The sequence below is a fragment of the Vitis vinifera genome, chromosome 16 (genome assembly GCF_030704535.1).
Source record: "Vitis vinifera cultivar Pinot Noir 40024 chromosome 16, ASM3070453v1".
NCBI classification, from domain to species: Eukaryota; Viridiplantae; Streptophyta; class Magnoliopsida; order Vitales; family Vitaceae; genus Vitis; species Vitis vinifera.
The window spans coordinates 23,377,354-23,396,735 of record NC_081820.1 but is presented as its reverse complement, the minus strand read 5'-3'; the positions used below and the strand labels follow the sequence as shown (position 1 = coordinate 23,396,735).

At 34.9% G+C, this 19,382-nt stretch overlaps 1 pseudogene; it reads left to right on the top strand.

The window, feature by feature from the left end:
- Nucleotides 1-1,204: 1,204 nt before the first annotated feature.
- Nucleotides 1,205-8,205, top strand: LOC100266393 (receptor-like protein EIX2; annotated as a pseudogene).
- Nucleotides 8,206-19,382: the final 11,177 nt, after the last annotated feature.

Here is a 19,382-nt window from a genome sequence, read left to right as displayed (position 1 = left end):
TAGCAAAAAAAATTCTCAAACATGTAAGGGCATTATATATTTATATATATATATATATATATATATATATATAATATTATTATACTATGCCACAAAATGGGATACATCCAAGACCTTTTATTATTATTAAACCGTTCCATAAAATGGATGCATATGGGATCCTTTTATTATTAATAAACTGTGCCACAAAATGGGATGCATCTGAGAAGTGATATTTGCAGGAACCCTGCAGCGACTCACCAAAGGCGCACCAGTGGCGCACCAAAGGTGCACCAGTGCGCACCAACAGCCACCAGCGCGCCTGAACGGCGCACCAGTGGCCCGCACCTGCGCGCCTGAACGACGCACCAGTGGCCCGCACCTGCGCGCCTGAACAGCGTACCACCAGCGCGCCTGAACGGCGCTCCAGCACCCTTCCATGGCGCTCCAGCGCCCTTCAATGGTGCTCCAGCGCACCATCAATGGCACTGATGCGCGCTCCGATGCCTCTGGGAGGGCACCCTAATGGTGCCTAAAGGCGCTGCAGTGGTGCGCCTGAACAGCGCCAAGACAGGCGCTTGCAATGGCGTCTTCCATTCCCCGACACCACGCAGAGAATGATGTCGCAGTGACCGCCACCAAATCGCGCCTGAACGGCGCCTCCAAATTTTTTTTTTTTTTTTTTAATTCCCAACGAGAAAAGGAAAATCTAGAATGTGGGTTTTGGTGAAAATGGAACCGGGCTCTGATACCAATTGTTAGATTTCTAAATCCATTATCACCCAAAACACAAAACATGATATATGTATATCAAGCATTCATAAAACATTCCTTTGATCTTTTATCTTTGGATAGAGATCCAACCTGAATCCATATTTGACGTTTTGATGAAGACGGTATGAATCTTCTAAGACTGATGGAGGGCACCACCTCTGGATTCTCTCAGGCAATGGGAGCGGGAGAGAGAGCGGTTAAGTTCTTTTCAAAAGATGTGATGATAACAAAAGACACAAGTCAAAGCCCTTTTATACCCTCCTGCCTTAGGGACCATACCCATTGGTTATTGGGCCTCACGGGCCTTAGGCCCATCATCTAAAGCCCGTGATGGCATTGGGCTCTACACATTAGGTGGCCCATACTCAAGATTAAATCAGAAATTGCATGTTAAAAGATAGCTTAATCCTAGACAATGTTTAATATATTGTCGGTCCACATTTATTCTATCATGATATTCTTGAACCTGTCTAATAACCATCTCCAAGGGAAGATTCCTGTGAAGATTGGGGTCATGACATCACTGGAGTCTCTTGATCTCTCCATGAATAGACTCTCTGGTGTTATTCCTCAAGGCATGGCAAATATGTCATTTTTGAGCAGTTTAAATTTGTCATACAACAACTTGTCTGGCAAAATTCCATCAGGCACCCAGATCCAAGGCTTTAGTCCCCTCAGTTTCATTGGCAACCCGGAGCTTTGTGGAGCTCCACTGACTGATGGTTGTGGTGAAGATGGTAAACCAAAAGGTCCAATTCCGGACAATGATGATGAAGAGGACAATGGATGGATTGATATGAAATGGTTCTATTTGGGTATGCCATGGGGTTTCGTGGTTGGCTTTTGGACCATTTTGGCTCCATTAGCATTCAACAGAGCTTGGAGATACGCTTATTTTCGGTTGCTGGATGACGTGAAGTACAAACTACTCGGATGGTGTTTGTAATTGTAAATAAATTTGGCAACCTTGTTTTCCATGCATGATAAATCGCACTTGTATGAGTTTCTTCCATCCATGTTTTTTTTAATCATCCGAAGTTTGAATTTATCAGTTCAAATGATGTCCTTTTGCTCATCCTGATTTCTTTCTTCCCCCGGTGAAACGAGTTTCAAGTGCCTCATCAGTTATCAATTATCAATAACTTTTATATGTATGTAAAAAAGCTGATAATGAAATAGGCAACCACCCAGTGATTGCAACCAGAGATGACGACAGCATCAAAGTAGGAAATAACATGCACTAAACAAGACGACCCAGGATTAAAGCATACATGAAACATCATCTTTCAATTTCTTAAGATTGTGATTGGGTTACCTAACCCTAGACATCCTAAAACAATTGCAATTTTTCTAATTTTACTCTTATCTAAATTTGGCCCAGCAGTGTATCAGAACGGGCCAAATTATTAGTGCTTTTATTTATAAATTAATCCTAGTGGATGCATGCTTTGAGGAGTAGGGAAACAATATATAATAATGCTTATTAGCTTGTGAGAGAGCTTAGAGCTCATATTAATGTCAAAAGTGGATACTTCTGAGGGAAAGTGAAAACAATACTTAAAAATTCTTGGGTCACAAGAGTTCCAATGATTTTAAAATTTGCAATATAACAAGATGACAGAACATTTTTTAAAGCTTGTTTTAGAGAGTATGTTCGTGTTTAACAACTATTTTTTAAAATAATTTTTTATTTTCTATAATAAAAAATTAAAAAAAAAAAACATGTTTGACAACAATAAAATATAAAATACATTTTTTATCTTAAAATAGAAAGTAAATTGTTTTCAAATAATATATTTTAATTATTTTCACTTATTTTCTTAAAACTGTTTTAAAAAATAATTATATAAATATTAAAAATGATTAAAATAAAGCATTATACATAAACGTTATTTTTAAAACAAATTTAAAAATATAGAAAATAAATAAAAAATATTATAAATTTTCAAACAAACTTTTTATTTAATAAAACATTAAACAACGCTTTTTCAAAAACTATTCTCCAAAACTGTTTTTCAAAAACACTTTTCAAATCAAACCTAAAATTCTATGCTTTAAGCTTTTTTTTTTTTTTGCTTATTCTTCATAAGAGTAATATATATTCATATGCAATGCTAAAGTTAATTAAGTTTATCTCCAATAAAGTTAATTACTTATGTAATAAAATTTATTTTAAAACTTTAATATTATGTTTGGTTCTAAAAAATACTAATATACGTAGACCCTAAAATTTCTTATTTTATTTTTATATTTTTTATCCTAATTTTGTCCTTAGATTTTAAATCTCGATTATCTATGATATTGTTTGACCCACTTACACCCTTTAATTCTTAGCTTTTATTATTATTTTTAATGGTTTTATTTCTATTATTATTATTATTATATTATTATTATTATTATTATTATTATTATTATTATTATATTTTTATTTTTATTTTACTTATTTATTTTTTATTTTCTCTCACGTCTCTCCTCTCTCCTCCTCTTTCTCTTTCTCTTCATCCTTCCCCCTCCACCCACTCCCCTTACCCATTTCCTTCCCCTGCACATCTAATCCCCATACCCCCCTCCAAGCTTTTTTTGGTTTTTGTTTTTTATCATCTTTCTTGACTCTCCTCTCTTTCATTATTTGAGGGTTTTGTTTTGTTTGTTTTTTTTTTTTTTTTTTTTTGCTGCTCCCCCCATTCCCAAGGCAAGGTAGCCGGCTCCCCATTTGGACTCTTTTCTTCATCTTCTTTTTGGCATCACTCCACTCACAGCCCAACTCCCACACGCGGTGGCCAGCCCTTTTTTTTTTTTCATTTTTTTCTCCCTCTCGAATTCCTCTTCTTCCAGCACACTACCCATCCTCCCATTTCTTTTTTTCATTTTCTTCATTTTCTTTTTTTTTTTCCAAAAAAAAAAAACATCAACCTCTCCCGTCGCCGATGAGCCACTTCCGGTCGGCGACTTCCTTCTTCCCTCTCTCATTCTTCCATTTCCTCAACTTTCTCTCACTTTCTCATCTTTTCAAAATTTGAAATTGTGTAAATTGATTTTAATAGTGATTGTTTTTAAAATTGGGCTTGTGTTTATTTGTGGGGCTTATGTTTGGGATTTAAGATTTGGATATGGGCTTATGCATTTATGTTTGTGGGTCATATATTTAGGCTTTGAGATTTGGGTATGCATATTATTTATCTTATTTGGAGTTGAGCCTATTACTTATTAATTATTTATTTAGGCTTATTGTATTGGGATTGAGACATTATTTCCTTTGACCATATGTATTATTAATGTAGGTTTGTTAATTGATATGAATTTTGGATCCACAGTATGGATGAAATTTGTTGGATGATTTGAATATTTGATATGGGTTTGGCCGATTTGAACTATTTAATTTGGACATAGGACAATTGTGATGTCTATTAAATTAGGTTTAGATTATGAGATATTAAATTTAGGCCTAATTAAATTTATTTTGTCTTGTCTAATTGTGTTGTATTTTGGCTATTAATTTGAAAATTTTGAATTATGGCATATGACATGTGAGATATGTTGAGTTAAATTTGCAAATTTTGGCCCATTTTAATTGATGAAATTTGTTGGACTACTTTGAAATTTGAATTTGGGCTATTTTTGTTTTTGCATGGGCCCATTTTGCAATCTTGTTGGCTGAGTACGAATTTATGACACGTGGAACACGAAATTTCATGGAAAAAAGTGAGAATAAAAAAGTTAGAAGATATTGAACTTATTGTAAGCTTATTTGGGTATATGTTTTATTTCCCACTACTATTTAGTTTTATTTTTATTAGTTTTTGTAAATATTTGTTTGTATATATTTATTGAGTGTGTACATAATTGAATATCGAACATATTAGAAATTTTGTTTAAATAAGAAGAATAATTCAATAAACATGATTTAATAAAATAATAATTTAAAAATATTCTTCTTAATAAAATAAAGTTTTTTATTAATAAAAATTAGAAAAATCCAAAAAAAATGTTTTTAAGAATAATTGTCCAAAAATTTATTTGTTTAATAAAAATTATCCAAAAATTATTTTGTAAATAAAGTTGTCCCAAAAATTAATTTTTATTTAAAAATTATTTTGCAAATAAAGTTATATTTTTTTAATAATTTGTATAAGTTGCTTTTCTTAAATGAAAACAAATTGAAATATTTTTGTAAATAAAATTGTAAAAATTCATTATTTTCTAGTAAAAGTGAGTAAAAATAATTTTTGTACACAAATTGAAATTTTGTAATAAATTCTTTTGATACAATAAGTGTAAATAACTTTTCTGAAAATTGAATACAAATGAAATTGAGAAAATAAATTGACTCTTTTTTTTTGTAAATAAATAAATTGAAATCATTCATTTAAAATTGTTTTTAATAAAATCCTTTGAAATTTTCAGAAAACTAATTTTTTCAAATATTTTTTAATTAGTTCAATAAATCAATTTGCATAATTCTACTATCATTTATTTTGTACATTCTTATAATTTTATTTTATTATCACTTATGTGTATATTGATTTATGTTATTAACTTTGGTATCCATGATTAATTAGTTAATTGTCACAATTCCTTCAATTCATTTAGTAGAGACCGTACGTATACAGGCTTACAGGGGTGCTATGGTCTTTCACCATACCTTCCCGATAAGTAACTTGACCCTTGAACTTGTCTCTATTCTTGTAGATCGTCTTTTTCAAATAAGGAGTCACATTTAGGGTTTTCTTTCTTATTTTATTTTCCCTTTTAAAATAAAACAAAAATAAGTAGCAACTTCAAATCTTTTTCTAAAAAATCATGTTTTTTAATAAATAAAAACTGAGTCATTCCGTCATGCCGTAGAGTGAGAACGCATATGAAAAATACGGGGTCCACAATATATATATATATTTGGATAGCAAGGAAAATGATAAAAATAAACAAATACTAATTGACAATCTAAAAGGCGTGGAAGAATGCCTATTCCACCTCTTGGATAACATGAAATGCAAACTTTTTGGTTGTTGTTAGTATGTAGAGTAGCATTTGTGTTTCTTGAATGCAAATTTAAGCGTCTTTTTGGCTGTGGACTCTTCACACACGGCTAACCATTCATTGAACTTTCATGTGTGCTCCTTTTGGTTGCCAAGAAAAACTAGTCTAATAGGACAAAAGAGTGCTGGGAAACTGGCGTTCATCATGGTAACTTCAAGGAAAGTCCAGATCAACCCTTAAGAATGAACTGTGCGTTAGGCAAGTAGTATATTGAGGGGAAGATCTGTCATCTTGCTCTTGGATTTATTGACCTATGTAAAAAAGGGAGACGATTATGTGTTAGAAAATTGAGTTTGAGACACAATGTACTTTTTCATAGTTTCTTCAACATATATCAGCATACAATAAATAGAAAAATCCATTTTTCATATTTAAATAAAAATCTTTTATTTATAAATTTTAAATATTTTAATTATGAACATTGTTAAACATAAGAGAAATTTCAATTTTTTAAATAAAAAATATTGGAATATATATACATATATTTCATATTATTATTATTATTTATTTTTTAAATTAAATATAAACATAAAATAATATAACACATCACATTGGATATAATGCCTTAAAATATCATATTTATAAAATATGTATATCGAAGATAATGTATTCCATTAAAAATCATATCTTATGATATGTATTTCCTATCTAATGGGATATGATATACATATCTTATCTTTTCATATTCCGCTAACCAATATAGATAAAGAAAATTTTATTCGTAAAATCAATTCAAAACTGTTTTTAAAATTATTATGAAAAACCATTGTTTGAAAACATTGTTAAACAGATCCATAGTTGTTGGTTTTCTATAAATACCACAAGAAATAGGTATGTTGGCTCCTGAATAATGAAAGGACAAGCAATAATCCACAAACATTAGACAAAATTCATCATTTCAATTAAATAGCAAAACAGTATCAAAGGCTACAGGACTTACAGGGGATTGTTCTACCAAACCAAAGTCATAAATGGGAAGAATACCTAGGACATACATCAGAATACTTTATAGAAGCCTCTAGAAGAAATTAATTATGACAGCATATTGACCACCTGCAACACTTAAAAGTCACGATAACCCATCGAGTTAATTCATGTCTACAATGAAAAAAAATGTAAGCATGCATTTTAATAAAATCAAAAAGCTGCTTATAGCAAAATCTTTCCATCCATTAAGTTACATTGAGAAAACCATCTTCTCCAAAACATGTACAATCATATACATTCTAATCAAAATGGTTAAAACACAATATAAATATCTAGGTTACAATTGATTAAATAAACCTCCACACCATCCTTCCTTCCCCAAAATAGATGGTCAGTGCTTGCAGTTTACAATATAAGACTGCCCAGGTGCTGAATTTAATAATAAAACTTAAGTGGGAAATAATATAAACCCACGAAAGGTGTCAATCCCTTTTCAATGTGGGATTACCACCTTTTGCTTTTTACTCAGACCACCCACTCACACACTCTTCCAACATGGACGACTTATGAGAATATGAGGACGTCATAGGATCAATTTCTAGTCTTATCCGCCACCACCATCACCTTTTTCTAATGCAAAAGCTTTGATTAACAATGATCGGCATAGAAGTGAAATAAACCAAAAATGATATTTTTATTTCTCAATAAGGCCATGCAAAAGAAATTATCAAGAAAATTAGCATGAATATGTATCATCTGGTGAACACACCAATTGAATGTGGAGTTAAATCATCAAGATATGAAGAAAGAGAAAATGTGAATCCAACATAACACAGAAGTTTAGTTGGAAGTCTACAATATTTAACTTGCTCAAGACTAGACATTTTTTTTTAGTTAGACATATTAGTCATTTTATGGAAGCACCAACGATGACTCACGAGAAAACTACCAAGTGAATTCTTCATTGCATCAAAGGTACACTTGATCATGATTTATATTATTCACCTTCTCACAATTTTAAACTTGTTGGATATAGTGATAGTGATTGGGGTGATGACATAAAATTTTGAAAGAGTACTACTAGCTTTGCTTTCTCATGGAAGATGTCACATTTATTTGGTCCTCAAAGAAGCAACCTATTGTGACACTTTAAACTTGTGAAATGGAATTTGCTTTGGCAACATCATGTGTATGTCATGCAATTTGGCTCAAAAATTTGTTGAAGGAGCTTAATTTTCCACAAAAAGAACCAACAAAAATCTATGTGGACAACAAATCAATTATTGCATTTTTATAAAATCCAATTTTCCATAATTGAAGCAAGCATATCAATAGAAGATATCATTATATTAGAGTGTATTACGAAGAATGAGGAGCAATTAAAATTTGTAAAATTTCAAGGTCAAATTGTAGATATTTTTACCAAGTCTCAAGTTTGAAGATTTTAGAAAGTTAAGGATGCTTATTATAGTCACAAATCAAGTTTAAAGGGCCATATTAGAAAGTTAACCTTAATTTAGAAACTTTCTAAATATTATAATTAATAAAACTCTAGTAATAGTTAAGCGGGAAATAATATAAACCCACAAAAGGTGTCAATCCCTTTTCAATGTGGGATTACTGTTGGGATTTTTTTCTCCTGCATCTTTGGTAATAAACCGAAGACGTGATTCGGAATGTGGTCCACAACATTCCATCAATTTAAGAACGAGGATTCATGCTCAAAATCACGTTTGCATCACTACCCTATGTTCTGTGCACGCTCCAGGTAGACTCGGTGATGGAGAGAGTCTCTAAAACGAGGCAGAACACTAATGGGTAAGGTTCCCTAAGCCCGCAATCTCTTTCAGTTTTTCAAAACACCATCTAAGTAGAGGTTGTGAAGGTTTAGAAGCACCTGAAACCCGAAAATAGCAAAACACATTTTAACCTGTAGAATGGCAATGGCGGGAGGTATGTTTTCTGATCTGTCTATAATTCCGTTTATGATCTAATTGTTATTTAATGGTTTTTATAGCATGTTTAGATTATTTATTATTGTCTAGCAGTTGGTATCAGAGCCTTGTATGTCTTTGCCTTGTTCATTTTACAATCTGCATTTTTCAATCAAGTGAGTTTTGGTATTTTGGAGTTTTTGGTTTTAGAAGTTTTTTATGAAAAATATTGTTAGAAATCATTAGGAGATGAGATTTCTAACATTTCGGTGTTTTAAATCATCATTTTGGTGTCTGGAAACCGTCGGGTTTCATTTCGGGTTGCAGATGGGTCAAACAAACCCGACTGAAGGTAGGAGACGACTACAGGGGCTTATCATTTTGACTGTCAGTAAGACTTAAATAGGTAAACAAGTAATCAGAAAAGGGGCAGTAGCCCAATTGGTCATAGCCTTGTCCTCATTCATTCATTGCACAGGTTTGACTCCTTGGTAGCAACCTATAAATTTATTTATTTTTGTAAATGGGGGGGTTGGTTTATAATGTGACACGGTTTTCCGTGTCCCTAGCCAAAGATCTGGAATTAGTGAATTGTAATAAAAAAATAAATCATAAAATATAGTGTTTTTAAAATATGTTAATTTATGGATATTTTATGTGCTAGATTATTTATTTTTGCTAGTTGAATGCATATTTTTATTTTTAATGGTTTATTATGCATACAACATTAAATTAAATAATTTGCACATTAAATTTACTCTTAAAGGCTCTTTATGGATTTAATTTTAGATATTAATGTGCTTATAATTTATACAATTTTAGAAATTTTGCACATTGATATTGAGTTTTGTGTAAAAATTGCTTATGGTTTCATGCAATTTAGATAAGTTTTCTTGTGAATTAATTAAATGTCAAGTGATCCATATAATTTTAATTAATTAAGGAGTAGTCAAAGCATCTTTAATTATGCAAAATTATATATTAAGTGTTTTGGGATCACATATAGGAAAATGACATTATGGGTAATTAATTATATTTGATATAATAAAATTTTATCCCACATGAATTTTTTTATTATATTTGTATAATTAATTAGGATTGAATATCAAATTATATTTCTTAATTACCCACAGGAATTAGGAAATGGAACATAATTTGATAGTTTTATCATAAGGTTTTACATGGATCTAATTGAATTAGAACTTTAGCCCACAAGCAAGTTTTATGTCACTAGATTCATAATTTTTTAACATGAGTTGATTGGTAAAACATGATATTTGTTTATTAGTCTCAAATTTGAATTATAAGCATGTATGTTTAATTTTTGTGCAATCATGCAACCTGCGAATTTCTCTAATATAAAATGTGACATTCCCGAATTGAAAAGTGATAACTATAAGGTTTGGAAGGAGAGAATTCTCCTTCATTTAGGGTGCATGGACATTGATTATGCTATCAGGAAAGACAAACCAACCATTACGGACACCAGCACTACAATAGAAAAGGCTCTTCATGAACAATGGGAGCGGACAAATCGCCTTAGTCCTATGTTCATAAAGACCAAAATCTCTTATGGTATTCGTGGTTCTGTCGATCAGCATGACAATGTCAAGGCATTACTGAAGGCTATTGATGAGCAATTTGTGACTTCAAATTAGGCACTTGCCAGCACCCTAATAATGAAGTTTTCATCCTTAAGGCTCACCGATGTGAGTGGTGTGCGAGAGCACATAATGCAAATGAGGGATATTGTTGCACAATTGAAGACACTTGAGGTTGAAATGTCTGACTCATTCCTTGTGCACTTCATTTTAAACACTCTTCTACAACAATATGGACCCTTCAAAATCTCCTACAACACACACAAAGATAAGTGGTCAATTAATGAGCTTCTGACCATGTGTGTTCAAGAGGAGGGAATGTTGAAAATGGAATTGGGTGAGGGTGCATTAATGGAAATGGAAGAAAATGATCAGAATCAGGCCAAAAAGAAAGGGAAAGGTAGAATACCGCCCTAAGGTGGAATCAAGAAGGTCAATAGGTGATTCTTCTGCAAGAAGAAGGGGCACATGAAAAAGGGTTGCACCAAATTCCAGAAATGGCTTGAGAAGAAAGGTAAACCAATCTCATTTGTTTGTTATGAATCTAATATGGTTGATGTTATTTATAACACATGGTGGATTGATTCTGGTTCTACAATCCATGTTTCGAATACCTTGCAGGGTATGCGAAACCTAAGGAAGCCAATGCCAAGTGAGCAATGCTTTTATTCAGGAAACAAGATGCGTTCACATGTGGAGGTTGTTGGAACATGCAGTTTAGTTTTAAGTAGTGGTTTTAATTTAAATTTAGAAAAGACATTTTATGTTCCAAGTTTCTCTAGGAATTTGATTTCAATTTCAAGAATTGTACCTTTAGTTTATTCTTTTAGTTTTTATGAGACATCTTTCAATTTGTTTTATAAATCTAATCTTGTTGGAAATGGTACATTGTCTAATGGTCTTTTCTCTATTAATTTGCAAAACGATACCACTAATAACACTATGGATGTTCACATTGGTACAAAATGATGTGTTATGAATGAAGATTCCTCTATGTTGTGGCATCGGAGATTGGGACATATCTCCATACAGAGAATTAAGAAATTAGTAAATGATGGAGTACTTAGTACTTTAGATTTTACTGATTTTCACACTTGTGTGGACTGCATTAAGGGAAAGCAGACCAACAAGTCTAAGAAGGGTGCCAAGAGGAGCACAAACATATTAGAGATCATACATTCAGATATTTGTTGTTCAGACATGGACGCGTATGGTCCGAAATACTTCATTTCCTTCATAGACGATTACTCACGATACATGTATATCTACTTACTTCATAACAAGAATGAAGCATTGGGTGCCTTTAAAGTTTTTAAGGCTGAAGTAGAGAAACAATGCAGAAAGCAAATAAAGATTGTGAGAACAGATAGAGGTGGAGAATATTATGGTAGATACACTGATGATGGACAAACACTTGGTCCTTTTGCAAAGTTTCTTCAAGAGCATGGGATAGTTGTTCAATACACCATGCCTGGTTCCCCAGACCAGAATGGTGTGGTTGAAAGAAGAAATCGAACATTAATGGACATGGTTAAGAGTATGCGTAGCAACTCCAAGCTTCCTGAATCCTTGTGGACTGAAGCTCTTAAAATGGCAGTGTATATATTGAACCGAGTTCCAACAAAGGTTGTCCCAAGACACCATTTGAATTATGGAAAGGTTGGAAACCGAGTTTGCGACATATAGGCGTTTGGGGATGCCCGTCTGAAGTAAGAGTTTACAACTCACAAGAAAAGAAACTAGACCCAAGGACCATTAGTGCGTATTTCATTGGATATGTCGAAAGGTCTCAAAGGTATATATTCTACTGTCCATCTCACAGCACTAGAATTGTGGAGTCAAGAAATGCTAAGTTTCTTGAGAATGACTTGATTAGTGGGAGTGATTGATTTCAGAACATTGTTTCTGAAAAAGATCATATTGATGTTCAACCATCCACTTCAAGTGATAGATTGATTGTCATTCACAACGCCCCTCAAGTTCAATAGGATATAGACAACCACTCATTGAAGTTCCACAAATTGCTAATGACAATCTAGTAGATCAAGTTGTTCAAGATTCGCTGGAAATTGTTGAACCCGTTGAGCAACATGATCCTCAGGAAAATGTTGATTCAACATTAAGGAGATCTACAAGAGTGAGAAAACCAGCAATACCTAGTGATTATGTTGTGTATCTGCAAGAATTGGACTATGACATTAGAGCCGAAAATGATCCTGAAACGTTTTCACAATCCATAAGTTGCAAAGAGTCTAATTTATGGTATGATGCTATGAAAAATGAGATGAATTCTATGGCATCTAATGGAGTTTGGAATCTTGTTGAGTTGCCTGATGGTGCAAAATCCATTGGATGTAAATGGGTCTTCAAGACAAAGAAAGATTCATTGGGCAACATTGAAATATATAAAGCAAGACTCGTTGCTAAAAGATTCACTCAAAAGGAAGGAATTGACTACCAGGAGACTTTTTCTCTTGTATCTAAGAAAGATTCTCTTTGTGTCATTATGACATTAGTTGCACATTTTGACTTAGAGTTGCAACAAAGGGATGTGAAAACGGAATTTCTCAATGGAAATCTATAGGAAGAGGTTTACATGAAACAACTAGAAGGATTTTCCTCTAATAGTGGTGAGTATTTGGTATGCAAGCTTAAGAAATCCATATATGGATTGAAACAAGCATCCCGTCAGTGGTATTTAAAGTTTTATGATGTTATCTCTTCATTTGGTTTCATGGAGAACATTATGGATCAATGTATATATCAGAAAGTCAGTGGGAGTAAGATTTGTTTCCTTGTTTTGTATGTGGATGACATTTTACTTGCAACCAATGATAAGGGTTTGCTACATGAGGTGAAACAGTTTCTATCTAAAAACTTTGACATGAAGGATATGGGTGATGCGACTTATGTCATTGGCATTAGATACATAGAGACAGATTTCGAGGCCATTTAAGTCTGTCTTAAGAGACCTATATCAACAAGGTTTTAGAAAGATTTCGGATGAAAGATTGTTCACCAAGTATAGCTCCCATTGTGAAGGGCGATAAGTTTAATTTGGACCAGTGCCCGAAGAATGATCTTGAGTGGGAACAAATGAAGAACATTCCTTATGCTTCTACTGTTGGAAGCTTGATGTATGTTCAGGTCTGCACAAGACCTGACATTGCATTTGCTGTTGGGATGTTAGGGAGATATCAGAGTAATCCAAGTATAGACCACTGGATAGCTGCAAAGAAGGTGATGAGTGATTCGTCCCTAGCAGCGGCAGTGGCAACGGCACCATTTGATTCGAGGTTCGATCCTCGGCAACGGCGCCATTTGATTCGTGCCCAATTGGTGTCTCAGCTGATTCGTGTCCAGCTGGTGCTCCTTGATTGAGGGATTAATCAACAAAATTTATAACCTATAACACCATATACTAGGGTAGCAAAGACAAAGCTACTATAGTATAGTGGCTCTAGGATCGTTCACTGGGATGGGTTTTCACTTTGCAAATGATATTAATTCAAAGCTGAATTGGTGTCTTTTCATTTCAAGGTTAGCTTTAAAAGAAAACATAAAGATGTTTGAAAGAAAAGAATTTGGTTTTAAACTAACCAAAAGTAGTAACTGATTTTACTTATAAAGAAAAGTGTTTCTTGGAGTTCAGATCACTAGGCTCGTTCCTCATACAAAATGGAGAGTTCCGGTCACTTGTTTATTTTCCTCGCATTAGAGAATTAACATATAGTTAATTCTCTAACCGGTGTTGTACAGATGCTTCCCATTAATGGGTTCAAACACTAAATCCCTCTCACTGATGCAACTTGCAATGGTTCATGCCTCTCACGAGCACTTACCATTCAAGATGATCTTTAACCTTGGATTACCCGTCAAAAGCTCGCAAAAGATAACTAATGGATGTCTCCTAGGAGTCCAAAAGCTTATCAAGTGTTGGCTATTCTAGAAAATCCTACCTTGAAGTCACCTACCAGAGGCTCGCAAGGGGTAAACTAGTGCATTTCCATGGTTGGAAATCACTTGCCTTACCAAGTGTTGGCCCAGGTGACTCTAAGGTGTTTTAAGTTAACTAAAAACATAGAAATCACTAACGGGTTACACTTTCTCTTCATTAAAAACTAAAACAACAAAACTTCCAATTTATGCATGTGGAAACTTACCTGGCTTTCCTTACTCCAAGAGACAAAAAGCTTAGCCTCTCATCCTCTGTGGAAAAATCCTCAGAGTTTGGTTGGCTAGAAAATGAAAATGAAAGAGAAAACAAGAATATATGAAAAACAGAGCAAGTGCTCTGTTCGTTGATTCTATATATTGGATTACATATATGGTTCTCCTCTTTTTACAGTGGATGCAAGGGAGTTTATATAGGAAGGTAATTTACCCTTCCTTGGATACTTTCTAGCTAAGGAATTACATGAGTGGTTGAATACAAGGAGAAAATGGAAATTATACAAAAATATCTGAAGAAAAGATCTAAAAGAGTCGGTGCACAAATATCAGGAAGCACTAAGGACATTTCGCAGGTGAAAATGGTGTCTGCGAGATTTCGCAGACACTTAAGAGGGCTGCGAAATATTTTCGCAACAACAAGTTAAACTCGCAGGGCTGCGAAATTGGCTTCCACCTTGAGGTTCTCAGAGTTCCAGCTTGCGGCATGTATCGGGTAGCTTCAGGAGGAATTCCATAGCACTGTACAAAAAGGCTGCGAAATTCTCGCAACAAAAGGCTGATTTCGCAACACTTTGGAGTGATCTGCTTGCAATGGCTGTAACTCCTTCGTTTCAACTCCGAATTGCACACCGTTTGAAGCATTGGATTCTTGACTTCCTGAGCTTTGAAATGGTATATAGAATGTAGAAAATGGACTTCGGGAAGCGCTCCAAAAGTGCGCATGAAGACTGCAGCTAGCTTTCCTCTGTTTTCTTCACTCTGTTTTTCCTCTCTCCAGTACTCTTTCCTTGCATACTTTGAACGACTTTGGCAAAGGGATATGGAGCTCCAAAGCTTGGTTCTTCATGAATTTGAGCTTCCATTGCTTTGCCATGGATTCCAAATAACTCTCCTCAATCTTGGATTGTTTTGGTGATCAAAAAGCTATCAAAAACACCAAAACTTACACAATTTGATTAGAAATGATTGCAAGGGTCCTTAACATGTTAATTGGGTTAAAAGGCAATAACTACTACTCAAAAGTGTTTAAAAGAGTTAATTACAAGCTATCAAAATAGCACTTTTTGAGTAGTAATCACTCCCCCCAACCGACATATTGCTAGTCCCTTAGCAATGAAGGAGAGAAAAATAAACATAAACAATACTATAATTTACAACATCATGCTGATCAAAAAACAATTCTCAAGTGGCATGATGATCTAACTCTCACATGGAACATTAAAGAAATAAAACTCAAACTTCAACAAGAGTTATCAAATAACTTGTCTAATCACAATTCATAAAGAGAAGGCATTATGCAAATTTAAGCTTTAAAATCATTTCCACTTGTAAAGGATCAAACCTTACTCTTCCACAAAAATCTAAGTGTTATTTATTAGTTTCCGAATATAGTATGTTGAACTAATCTCTCCCCCCAACCTAGTTTTTTTTTTCAAAGCTTAGCAAACTAATCAACCTCCAATAGGCTAAGAACGCACCTCTTTTTTCACAATTTTTTTCATTGTAGGAGTACAAGGCTTAAAGGTATTCTTTTCTAAATTGTCCATGTAACGGGGGTCCATCGATGACTCCCAACCAATTAAGGTTTAGGGCATCAAGCTTTAAGGATCTTTCAACCACTAACTCCTCGGATTTCACCCCGGACTTTTGAGAATGAATTTTTAATACCCAAGCACCTACAGTATGTTAAACTCCACCTATCCACCCTTGTAACGAGCATTGAGGTCGGTGACTCCCAACCAATGAAGGCTTAGGGCACCAGGCTTAAAAGATTTTCACCATATACCCCTCAGACCTTGCTCGGGTTTCAAGGCAAGCAAACATTTTTTCTTTCTTTCTTTTTTCTCTTCAAAGACTCATTGGCCTTTTATAAGGTGTCTCAACACTATTAAATGAGGTCAAAGGTACCAAGTCTAAAATTTTCCTAAGTCAAGAGGGAAATAGTTTTTCATCTTATACTCGGAACCTATTGTGCACAGTGTGTGGATAGCTTAAAGTGGAAGAACTAAGGTTAACTTCAATAGAAGTTTCAACAATTCATCAACTTTAATAAGCATAATACAAAATCTAAGTCAAGTAAAAAGACAAAAATTCAATTTCTCCCTTTTCATTTTGAAAATTTTTCCTTAATAACCATGGAGAGTAGAATAAAAACTTTAAAAATTAAGCAAAAAGCAACTAAATTAGCAAAATAACTTAGCATTATTAACAATACTTACTTCCTCAACTCTCCCCCCAACCAAGCTGAACATTGTCCTCAATGTGACAAAAGCGATTAAAAAATAGGGAGGAAGTGGTACCTCTTGAGTAACATGGAGTCTGAGTCATATAGGAGAAACCACATGTTTCAAAGAAAACATAAGAGTTAGTGAGTAGAGGAAATAGAAAAATGCCAAGTTTAAACAAGAATTGATGTCTATGTATGATGTATCATCAGTAATACATCCAATCCCAAAATGTAAGACATCAAAACATGGAATATAATAAGTAGAGACAAAAAAGTAAAGAGATGATCAAGTAGTGGTAGGATCCTGTGGAGCTGATGTGTCTGTGATGGCCTCTTGAGTGGGTTGGATCAGGACTTTGGCCTCTGTTCTGGTAGTCTCCTTAGATGGCATAGTCTCCTCAACTGGAGCTCTCAGCTGGAGCTATGAGATTTGATGGTTTAAGGAGGTCAGAAATGGAGTGAGAGGTTTGGTGTGTGTGATCCCAGGGTGTGCAGGGCTCTCCTCTTCAGATGCATGATCGTAGGGCTCTGTTGGCATTTTAGCAACTTCCCTTGGCTTTGCAAGGTGTTTTTGCAAACCTTCCTCCATTTCGCAAGTCAATTTTCCAATTTGAAGGCCATTTCGATGCTTGGAGGTGATTTCGCAACCATTTCAAAGCTTGGAGATCATTTCACAGCAAAGTGGCATTTTCGCAGACCATTTTTGAAGCTTGGAGCATTTCCGCAGCCATTCTGAAGCTTGGAAATCATTTCGCAACCATTTCAAAGTTCAAAAGTGATTTCGCAGCCCAAAATTGAGTTCGCAGCTCATTTTGCAGCTCAAAAGTGATTTCGCAACCGCGAAATTCTCACTCAGCTTTGCGCGCTTGTCTTCAAACGACCATAACTTCTTCATTTTACCTCCAAATGACATACCGTTTGAAGCGCTGGACTCCTGACTTCCCAAGCTTTCAAACAAGATATCGTATGCATAATTTGAGCTCCAAAAAGTGCTTCAAAAACGTGTCCAACAGTAGCAAAATTGAGGTGCGGCATTTCCGCTCATGGTTTGCACAGTCATCTTCAAACAGCCATAACTTTTCCGTTTCAAATCCAAATCTAGCACCGTTTGAAGCTGTGGACTCGTGACTTCCCAATCTTTCCAACGAGATATTGCATGCATAATTTGAACTTCGGAAAGTGATCGAGATGTGTCCAACAATTGCCGAAATGAGGGTGCGACTATGAAATTGGGATTTTTCAATTTTGGGACTTCGCAGCCGTTTCGCAGCTGCGAAATGGGAGTCACTGTGCTGCGGAATGGCACTCGTGTGCCAAAACCGGCTTCGCAATTGCGAAATACCCTGCGGAATGGGACTTTTGGTGCGAAATCAAGCTTTACCACTTCGCAATGCGTTTCGCAGCTGCCAAATGGATGCTACTGTACTGCGAAGTGGCACTCGTGTGCCAAATTCACTTTCGCAGCTGCGAAATACCCTGCCAAATGGAGCTTTGACTGCGAAATTGAGAATTTTCACGCTTTGGAGCTTCGCAGCCGTTTCGCAGCTGCGAAATGAGGGCCACTGTGCTGCGAAGTGGCACTCGTGTGCCAAATTTGGTTTCGCAGCTGCGAAAACTTTCGCAGAGAGGGCAATTGGGTTGCGAACTGGTTTCGCAGCAAAATTTCGATTTCGCAGAGGCTGCGAAATCTCGCAGACCCCTGTTTTTCCCCTGTTTCTCCCCTGTTTTCGCTCCGTTTGACTTTGATTTTGCTCCGATTTTGCTCCGATTTTTTTTCTTCAATTTCTTTGCAATTCCTCTTGATTTTGATCATCCAAAAACCTATATTACATCAAAACAAATTAGAATTAAAGCATTGAAATCAAAATTAAAGCATTGAAATCAAAATTAAAACAAGAAATTAACAAAACAAAAAGATATGGACTAGCTAGTCTTTAAAAAGACTAAGTCCATCAAAAAATTTGCTCCTGATTTAGCTTGCCCGGATCCCATATGAAGTTTGCATCCTTCAATTGAGACTTGGTTTGTATGATTTTCCCATACAAAGCTTGGAGAAAAAGTGGAGGCATGTGTTTCTTCATCAATTCTTCCTTGATGACTATCCTCTGTGATTTTTCATCTATATCAAAATCATAGTCATCTTTCTCTATACTTTTCCCCTTTTTCTTTCCTTTGATTTCCTCCCTTTTTTCTTTCTCTGTTTCACTCTCTACCTTATGCTCTAGCTTGCATGTGGGCAGATCAACCTCTTTATCACTCAAAGTGATAACCGTTTTAACTTCCTTCACCATTGAAGATTCTTCCTCTTGAGCCTCCACTACATGGATGCCCTTGGAATTTTGATAAGGTTGAGAAGGAGAGTTTTCTTTCTCTTGCATTGTTTTGAGGTTGGCAAGCCTTGAGATTGAATCTTGGAGAATATCTAACTTTTGGGCCATATCATTTTGCATTTCATCCATCCTTTTATTCAAAGTACTCTCCATTCTGTCAATTCTTTGATTGATTTGAGCATTGATGGCTTCTTGCTTTCCAATAAAATCTCCCACTACCTTGGTGAGATTAGCTATTGCTTGTTCAAGGTTTGAGGCTTGCTGTGGTGCTTGAGCAGGTTGCTGATACTGAGGTGGCTGTGGTTTCCAAGAGAAATTTGGATGGTCCCTCCAATTGGAATTGTAGGTGTTGCAATCACCAAACATTTCCCTCTCGGATGGAATGGTAGGACACTCATCC